This window comes from Varanus komodoensis, unplaced genomic scaffold (assembly GCF_004798865.1).
Source record: "Varanus komodoensis strain SLA01 unplaced genomic scaffold, ASM479886v1 scaffold21, whole genome shotgun sequence".
NCBI classification, from domain to species: Eukaryota; Metazoa; Chordata; class Lepidosauria; order Squamata; family Varanidae; genus Varanus; species Varanus komodoensis.
In genome coordinates, this window is record NW_025335589.1 from 9,126,819 (window position 1) to 9,137,574 (window position 10,756).

A 10,756-nucleotide genomic window follows, 5' to 3' on the forward strand; every position below is an offset into this window, starting at 1 on the left:
TGACCACTTGGTTTTGCTGAGGTGAAAGGGAGACAACTATGGGAAAGGAAGGAAATCAGAGTTCTGTGTTCACAGCATACCGTGTGAAAGTAAAATAAACATCCCTTGCTTAACTGATAATAACTTTGCATCAAAAGAGCAAGACAGCTGCTGTATTTTTTTTCACATAGTTGTAGGCCTTGATTAACAGATTCTAAACCATTTTCTGCTCAAAATCCAGCCCTGCCCCACCTTACCCATACATCTAAGGAAGACATACCACTCTGCTTTAGCATATGTGCACAAATTATCCCAAATGTTGATGGAAAACTTTTACAAATTGAGAAGGCATTTGTAGCTACCACACTGCTTTGGTTTCAGCCAATATTCATGGAATCATAGAATAGTGGAGTTGGAAGGGACCAAGAAGGCCATCAGGTCTGACCCCATGCAGTTGCATGTCACCAATTTACTCCATCCCACTCAGATGGCTGTCCAGTTTCTTTTTGAATGTCTCTAGTGTGGGAGAGTCCACAAGTTCTCTTGGCAACTGGTTCCACTGTTGCATTGCTCTGACAATGAGGAAAGTTTTCCTGATACCTAGCCTGAATCTGGGTTGCGGCAACTTGAGTTGATTACTCCATGTCCTACACTCTGGTATTGGCAAGATTTTAATAATTGTAGCTGAATTCTGTATCCCCTTTCTAACTTTCATTTTACCTTGCCTTTTCGGGCATTGGGGATGGGATGTTTGGGTCACTACATTTCTTTTTTCTCTTTTTATATAACATTAAGTCAATTAAATGCACAGGCTAGCAGGAGAGAGCTTCTGTTTCTTTAAAATAGGACAATTTTATGCCTTCTCTCATGAACAGCTCAGAAGGAGGGTGGAATACAAGGTGGTAGATATAACAAACAAGGACAAAATAGAAACTTTGAGTAGAACACAAAAACTTAAATCAGAAACTTTTTCCCGAGTCAAAAACAAACATACAGAATTCAAACATCACTCACACCAGACATATGTTATCAGAAGGAAATAGTATAAGAAATAATAAAAACAGCATGCATCTACAGGAATTTCTCGGGAGGGGGTGGAGGAGAAATTAAATATATACATATATAGACAGTGCAATGAGACAGGTATCTGGTAGATCTGGTATTTGAACATCTGTGAGGCAAGGTAGTACTGGCCTCTCAGAAACTTAACTACTGGTTTAACTAGTAAACCTGGTATTCAGTACCAGGTATTCGAGGTGCCTGAATATCTTCCTACCGAGGGCTGAAATCCTCAATTCTTTACCTGGTTCCCTTCACCTGCTGCAGCCTTTAATTAACTGTACCACTACTGTTACACTTAACTTCACATACACCCCACCATATGTCCCTGAAATGCACATACACAGCCTGATAACAGTAGTGGACTACATTTCAAAATTACAGGCACTACTCTCTTCTTCCCTTAGCAAAACCAGTATAACTACACTGAGGTAGTGGCATAGCCATAATTCTACCACCCCCTGAAATATAGGCATAAATACTGATGTGCTTTATCCACATTGGCAGGGGGTGGGGAGAAAGAGAGAGAGAGAATGAGAGAGAGAGAATGCTCACAAATTCAGGGAAGAACATCATTTTTCTTTTCTTCGGGTATGTCTGTATTTATTTTGGTATGAAATATGAACTGAGTAAGAAAGATCATGAGTGCCTTCATTCTGGCCCTGCAAAAACATGAAAAACCAGCTAGAATCAGACTGAGTGTGCTGTGCTTCCTCGAAGGAACCAGGAAGTGGTTGAGAGAATCAGGCACTGCTTCTGGCCAGAGGCGAGCAAGGCTACTGCCTGAGAGGATGCAGAGGGAAGGCTTTGTTTAAATAAAACTTGGGATTGTTTGGAAGACAGAGTCTGGGCAAGCCTCCGAGCTGCAGCACTCTTCAATACAAGTTTATGCAGTGGAGTCCTGATTAGGGATATGTCAGATTTCCGTGGAATCCATCTCTCTAAGTGTTTGCAGATGGACTCCCAATCTTGGCTCTGTCTTGCTAAGCAAACTGAACTGAGAGGAAGTCCGTGAGCACTCACAGGACAAAGGTTGCACAACTGGCCACCTTCTTCCATGTCACATGCAGCAACACAAAGGCCACTGCACGTGGCATGGGAGAAGGATGCTGCCTGCACAGTGTTTACACAGGGCTCCCTTCCTGCTGAGAGCCATGGAAACATGGCTGCATCAGAACATACCAGAATTTGCAGAGTGAAGCCCAGGGAATCCAACAGATTCCCACCTCCAGAATGGATTCTTCACACATCCCTAGTCGAGAGAGCCAAGTGTGTGCTGTTTCCAACTTTCTTTGATCATGTCCTTTGCGTTCTGATTGAATCAGGGGGTTCAGAGTTACTGGAGGCCTTGAATCTCACAGAGACAGATAAACATGTTCAGGTGGGTACCTATCTTAGTTCTTTATTTTAGGAATAAAATGGATTATTTCTTCCTGCCAGGAGTGGGTTGGGTTGGGTTGGGTTGGGGGGGCTTTCTCAGGGCAAAGGATGCTTTGGTCTGAGTACTTAGAACCACACAGGTCTTACACTGATGTAAGTCCCCAGAATCTCCAGGTAGGACTGGGAAGGACCCTGTCAGAATACTGAGATGAGTACCACTGATCAGTACCACTCAGTATAGATTAGGGATGCAGAACCTTAGGCGTCGGGATCAAATCTGGCCCTCCAGCAGTTCCCCAGAAAGGCATGCTTCCTGCCATGGACCCACCCTTTCCCCCAGCATCCCGTTGCTGGGTAGCCTTCTCTGCTGCGTAGACTTTCCTGCATTGTGAGCAGTTGGAATGCCTCTCCTAAGGCTTGCTCACTGACAGGAAGCACTCTGTTCTACTGCTTTTTCCTTTGGCTCTCACACTCCAAAGGAATGTGGCCCCCAAGAGCTCCTCAAGAATTGTTTTGTCATTGAAGTATGTTTTGTCCTGGTTTGTTATATAGCCATCAGCCCCCGATTCTATGTTCCTGCCTGTGTTTCATACGCTCACCCACAGCTGTAAATCTGATCCTTATGTTACCCCATCCAGCACAAGGTGAATGGTTTCTCTTGCCACTTCAACCACGAGCTTGCTGTTCTGAGAAATCAAACGATGGGAGAACTGACCTGATGCTACCAAAGATGATTGACACAATCTAGCCTCTCAGACTAAGCAGGGACCTCTTTGCAAGAGAGATTCCCTGGCCCTTGGCTCCCAGACATCTGGTTGGTCATCTGCAGCCAGGGGGCAGCTTCTTTCCCACCTACCTTCAAGGTAGCTGCCCATCCAGAGTCTGAACACTTGGCCAATGGCAGTACTGAAGCATATTTCTCAGATACACATGGTATACACACATAGTTTTGGGTTTGTTAACCCAGGCCATCTTGTACAGCAGGAAGAAAGAATGAATGCTGGTTATCCGAACCTGAATTCTTCAAATGCAATAGAGTAGTTAGTGCATATATATCTTTTATTAATTATGAAGCAGCAGGAAAGCATGGAGGAACATACTTGTCCTCGCAGGTCACTTAGGACAGCTGGGTCAGTATAACCAACTATCCCACAGTTATCTAAGAGAGATGACAGGAGGGATTCCATGCCAAGGAACAAGGTCCAAGTTGATGAATTCTGAACTGCAAATGACCTTTCTTGTGTTTTAAGACAATTGACTGAGGGATTTTGGTTTTGGACCCATTTTCTCCTTCTTAACAATAGATGTTCAGAAACAGTGCTATTTTCTTTTCCCAAAGGGTAGCTGGATGATTTCTAAGAAATGTTGAATTATTTATAGGTCTCATAATTATTCTGTGGCTGTGGTTACTTCAGATGTTGGCCTTGCATTGTTCTAGCTTGTTAAAAATTTAACAGTGACAACAAAATGAAAGGTACTGGCATCTATTTCTTCTGCCATGTTGTTGCAAGTTATGATTGTAAAAGACTAGTTATGTTTTCCTGGGACAACTACAGAAGGCTTCTGTAACCATTCTCTACCTTCCCCCGATCTTTTAAAAATAATGTTTTTGTTGGTAATGGCAACCATGTAGGTCACCTTAAACACAAAGAAATAGATATATATCTCCTTTCTGGGTTGCTTACTTTATTTGCTTTGCAAATATAAAACCATGCATTTAATGCTATTTTTATTATTATTGCACTGGAAAATAATTCCAAAGAGTAATTGTTAGCCTTCCCCCAAAAAATATTTCCTCCACTTCTGATCACAGCCAAGAGCCTAGACAACATGGATTCAATACCTGCTCCTTTAATAATGGCCTTTGGCACCAGTCACTTCCCCAACTCATTTTTTCTGAAGTAGCATCTGGCTTTATAGAGACTGAAGTAAGGAGGAAGTGAACATGTGAATAATTAGAGGTTCTTGACAGCTCTTTGTATCATGTTATATAACTGACCTTGCAATCAGTGTAGTCAGTTACTGTAGGAATTCAGTGGTGTTTGGAGTGCTTCAGAATTCCCTGAAGGCCATCAGTAGTCTGGGAAGGAATAGAAATGGGAAGTATGCATAGCTACAGACAACTGCAATATTCCTGCTGAACCTGTACCGGAGGACTGAAGAACACTGAGAACGATAACAATCCTGAATTAACATTTATATTAATCTCTGCTAACTTTAGTTCTTTAGTTCCAAAGATGCAGGTTCTTTAGTTCCAAATATGTAAATCCAGATATCTTGGCTGCTGTTTTTATTATCTTGTTGATACTGCCTTGCAGCATGTCACAATATGCAGTGTAGCATCCAAAAATCAACAAATACCATATAACTAATGCAAGGAGTTTCCAGGAGGTGAATCAGAAGCCAGACTGAATTATCTTCCATTTTTAGGCCTCCCTCATGTTTTCCTACCACACCTTCCATCTTTTTTTCTTGCCACAAACCATCTGTTAAGGAGGGAGAAACAGAAAACACCTTTTGATTGCTAGTGATAAAAATCAGCCAGAGAGAATAGCCATAAAGTAGGCTTAGCCAATAAATTGTATAAAGCTGATTCTCCTGGACCTCTCAGCAGCTTTTGATGCCATTGACAATGGTATCCTTCTGGAGAGGTTAGCCAGATTGGGAGTTGAGGGCACAGCCTTGCAGTGGTTCTGCTCCGACTTGGCCAACCATCTGCAGATGGTGATGCAGAGGGAACGATTGCCCTGCACCGTGGCCTCTGTGCCATGGAGTTCCGCAGGGCTCTCTTTTGTCCCCCATGCCTTTCAACATCTACATGAAACCACTTGGAAAGTTCAATCATAGGCTTGGGCTGAAGTGTCATCAATATGCTGATGACATTCGGCAATACCTCTCATCCAGGTGAGGCAGTGACTATTCTTAAACAGTGCCTGAGCTTAGTAATGGACTGGATGTGGGCCAATAAGCTGAAGCTCAATCCAGACAAGACAGAGGTACTGTTAGAGGGAAGTATGTCTGTCTAAGTGGGGAATTTTCAGCCTGTCCTGGATGTGGTCACACTCCCCCTAAAGGACAAGGATTGCCGCCTCAGAGTCCTCCTGGATCTTGAGCTGTCACTGGTTTCTCAGGTGGGTTTGGTAGCCAGGAGTGCTTCCTACCAGCTTGGGCTGGTTTATCAGCTGTGTTCCTGCTTGGGTGAGTGGGGCATTGCTACAGTTATCCATGCACTTGTAACCTTGCTCCTGGATTACTGTAATGCACTTAATGTGGAGCTGCCTTTGAAAACAGTATGGACATTGCAACTAATCCAGAACAAGGTCATGTGCCTTATGATGACAGGTTTCTGTGAACATATTATGTTTTAGTTCCTTCCCCTAACAAAATGCAGGGGGATGGCCAGGAGAAGGGTTTCTGTGTAGTAGCACCCCACCTTTGGAATTCATTTACAAAAGAAATCCACCAAGCATCCTCACTTTTTTTCTTTTAGACGCCAATTGAAAACATTTTTATTTTGTAACTACTTCAGTGAGCAGGCTGGTTTTATAATGGTTTATTGTTTGCTGCTGCCATGTTGAGAGTTTTAGTTTCTAGACAATCTTTATTTATAAAATAGTGGTTTTGAAATGTGTTTTTTAATTATCAATTGATTGTCTAATTTTATCATTAGATTATCTATACTTTTTATTATTCTGTTGTTTAAATTGAACTGTTTTAATTTGGTGTTTTATTGTCATACTTTGTAAGCCACCCAGAGAGCCTTTTGGCTAAGCAGTGCAGCATATAAGTGTAATTAATATATAAATAGCATGTTGTATTTGAAAGTGTTTATTTACAGAATCTAAGGACTTGGTGACTGTTCTCTCTAGGCAACTGTTTCAAGGCACCAATGTTTTCTGTCCCCCTACTGGCCAGCTTTCTTTGATTGTCCCTACATGGTTTGCACCTCTTCCACCACCTATGTTCTTTTTTCAGAAACTAGCAATGATGAACCAATAATATATCATGCAGTCCTTACAGCTGAAGAAACATGCTTATACTTTTACCTAGAAATAAGCCACACTACAATCAATGTATATAGTTGTGCTGTAAATCTCTTTGATTTAAAAAAAAAAAACCTATGGAGAATATAAGTAAAAGAATATACATTGTACTGTAGTGCAAAACCACATGCTTTATGGTTTCTGGTGTAACATTGTCACAGTTCTTTTCTCTATGGGTCTTGTGCTGTGGGAACTTAGATTACTCAGCACTTCTAAACCCAAGAACTAAGGTGTCTTGAAGAGCTTATTGCCTGCTAGGAGACCTGTGTTGCATAAATTATACACAAAACTATCAGGCAGCCACATCCAGGCAGAGGTTCTGCCACAAACAGGCCAATCCCTTGATTATTCTGAGGCATCTGTGCCAATGCCCACCCAGTCCCCAGGCCTGGCAAAGCTAGTTAACACCCTGTCTTAGACAGGTGCTCAGCACCAAAATAAATTTATTTCTTTCCTGCTGGTTAACATTTCTATACCACCCTATTCGCTAAAAGCCCATCATGGCAGTGAATAACAATTTTAAACCATCAAGCCGCAGGGCAGCAAAAAGAACATTAAAATTGTAAGACGTGAATATGTTAAAAGTTAAGAGAATAGAAATTCCAGAAGAGTGCTACGTAGCACCTGTACATCTCCAGCAACTGCACAGGTTCCTTAGCAACTGCAGTACTCAAGCACCAATTAGCATCTCTCCAACATGTAATTCTTTCTCAGGAGTACTGATGTCTCTGATGCAGAGGCATAAAAAGCAACCACTACAACAAACATTCTTAAACCCTAGCTTTTTTTTTTTACAGGTTACAATCGAATATATGTAAAATCAGATCTTTGAACCTTGCTGTACAGATGCCATCCTTACTGAAATCTGAAATGACATAGCAAGATTCGTTCATAAGCAGTAGCACGAGGAGAGGCAAAGATCGCACTGCTGTGGTCCCCCTGGCCCTCCTTTCTTGAGTGTTGCGTGCTGCAATGAATACAAGGGGAAGAGCGCTTTCTGTAAAGAGAGAACTAGCAGCCGAGCTGCCACTGACTAGCCCCCAGGTGACCTCTAGAGCAGTCCTTTGTCAGTTCCTTCTTTACACCTGTTCAAGCTAAAATCACTAGAGCAAATCTGGAAACCTGCCCCTTGACAAGGGGTTTCTTCCCAAATGAACATAAAGCTAGACCATTTCGTTTCCTAGATGAGCCCTATCTAATGGAAGGTGCCATTAAATCCTATCTTCCTTTACATAGAACATCTTCTCATTTTTATGTGAATTTGGCAAGATTTTTCTACACTCCCCACCCCAGCAATTTCTTAGGCTTTAGAGATTTCTTACAACAGCTTATAAATACTGCTAAATGGGCTCTGCCTTTTGTTAAAGAAAATTAATCAGCCCTTGATTGCACCATCTTTCTCTTACAGTAGTTGACCTTTTGATACTTTACATTGTAGACTGATTTCAGGTTCTCAATGCATTATTTTTTCTTTCTCTAAGATTTACTGCAAAATTTTCAGTCTCTTATTATGCAAAACTTCTATGGGAAAAGCCTTTCCATACCACAATGTGGGAAACAAGTCCCATGAGGAATGGCTGATGGAACTAGGCTTGTTTATCCTTTGGAAGAAAAGACTTGGGGGTAGAGAGAGCAAGACAACACACTTCAAGTACCTGATGGGCTGTTACTCTGTGATCTCTGCTGTTCCAAAGCACAGGATTGCAGGTAATGGGTTAAGTTACAGAAAGGAAGACTTTCGTTGAACGTTGGCAGAAATATCTTAATGCTATGACCAGTTTAACAATGGAACACATTTGAGGTAGGCAGGCTCGCCTTCAATGGAGCCCTTCATTCTTTAGCTCTGGATTTTCTGGCATTCGATAAAATCTCCCTCTCTGGCTCTCTCTCTCTCTCTGGCTCTCTGATTCTATAGAGAAACTGTACTTTCAAGGTATTCTCCATGCATCCACACTTTTTCTTGGTTACAAAAGAATGCCCTAAGCTGTCCTGCTGCATTATTGCCTTAAGAAGCATATCGCTTTACTACAAGATGAAGGATCCATCTCACTGTTCAAGCCAGCCAGCCATTCGTGAAAATAGTGGCCATGTGTCAATTCACAGAATACTGCTGGCAAAAAACAGGCCCCGAGGCTCCATAAGGCAATATGGGTCCAGGACATTGTGGGCATCTTTGCTGGCCTCGGGCACTCCATCCTTCCCTTATGGATTTGAGCCTGAAGGACAAGGAAAGCAAGAGTGCATGTCTTCATTGATCATGGGGCACAACAGTTAAGGGATCAGCCTAGACTTTGCATTTCCCAACTTGAACCAACATAGAATTTAACTCTGGTCTAAAGCTAGCAACTTTTATCAAGTCATTGACCACAAACCCATTGAGAGGGAGGGAGGGAGGGAGGGAGAGACTCTGCTCACAAATGATGCCTCTGTCCAGTTTGGGAGTGTTCCCTGCTGTCTGCACACCACGGCTTTCTCAATTTAGCACACTCCCCACACCATTCTTTGCAGCATTTTTAAAGGAGGGCTATGGGAAAGGAAGTGCAGGGGAATCTTCTGCCAGCCTGGTTACACAGACCTAAATCTGTAACCAACCCATAACAACACATTGGTCTTATCCCTAGGTACAGGAGCAGTAAGAAGTTCCTTGTGGAATCTCCTGAGCTGCTTCCTTTGCACAAGAAAACAGAGCACTTCATTTTGTTGACAATACATAAAGTATGTTGCCCACTTGGGTCAGATTCATAGAGAGCCCCTGCACCTTCCTGCCAGAGACGGTGCAAGGGCTAGGCACAGCCAGACACCAGCAGAGAGCAGGGCCGTCTTAACGCATGGGCCTGATGGGCAATTGCCCGTGGGCCCCATACTAATCTGTGCATGTTAACCCTTGGAAAATTGGAAAGCTTCCAAAATTATCAGTAGTTGTAGTTGTCGTAGGGGCCCCAGTACACTGCTTTGCCCGGGGCCCATAATGCTGTGGGGGAAGGGGCTGCAGTTGCAGCTAGTAGCAGTACTGGTCGCAGCAGACTCACCTGTTGGTGCTGTTGTGCTCAAAGGCTCTCAACAATCAGATACTGGCATTGTTTCATGTGCCTCACCTTCAGCCCACTGCCAGTGTTTCTCCTTCATGCCTCCTTTCCAAGGTCAAATTGCAAAACTGGATTCCACCTGTTTCTTTGGTCCTTCCTTCCTTCCAAAGCCAGAGGACAGACTTGGGCCTACCAGCTTCCTTTCTGAAATCAGCCATATCAGTAAGAGATCTGTCCAGTTCCAACAAAGGGGAGTCTCCCAATAGCTATAACAGATATTTGGGAATATGTCATTTATAATTGTACTTATGTTAACTTGTCCTACTTTTCCCTACATGATTGCACAGAGGGCTTTGTAGTAAAGCAGTGAGAACTGAGGAGGGTAATCTTGACTACATTTTTATATGATTAGAGTTCTAAAAATAACTCCACTGAAATCAATCAATTTATTTAAGAAATGAAATTTAACTTAAAAAAAGTAAATACCATATGCTACAATTAATACTGTTGTTACAAACACTTCCAGATGGCAGTCAAGCAGCCTGTCTTTACGTTGTAGCAGATGTTACACAGTTCTTTATTTAAAATAGTTAAAAGGCACCACTGCACCACCACCCCTTAAATCATATGCTGCCAAAGACAGCTGGGGCCGTATAGAAATGAAATAGTAGCAGCAATAATAACAACATCATTTATGCAAATTTAACTTTCCTTCCACACAGTGTATTTGTGAAAAAGATGTTCAATTCCTCCTGCCCTCCCCATCCCCAGTTCTTTTAGTATTCATTTACTATACTTGTATGGAACTTTTCTCCAAAGGGCTCAAGGCGGCCTCAGTGGGTTTACCCTACAGTGCCTTACAAGAACTGCTTGGGGTAGATTTGGTTGGAGGTTTTGACGATTGTTCAAGGCTATCTAAGTAGTGAGTGTCATGGGTGACCATTTTAACCTAGATCTCAGAACCACATCTAATACTTTATTCATGGTACCACACTGGCCAGGGAATGTGGCATACACAATCCCTTTCCCAGCAATACTGCTCCAATCAGATTCTGAGACCTTCACCACTTCTCCATAACTGCATCTAACTAAAAAGTGCTGTATGCAGCTTGGATCCACCCCTGGCTGACTCTATGGGACTTTTGAGGCAGGTTGAGCTAACTGGAACAACTGAACACATTAATCTGTGTTATACCAAGTCTGGCCACTAGTACATCATACCCAATATTATCTACTCTGATTAGTAGCACTTTCTAGGCTCACAGAAAC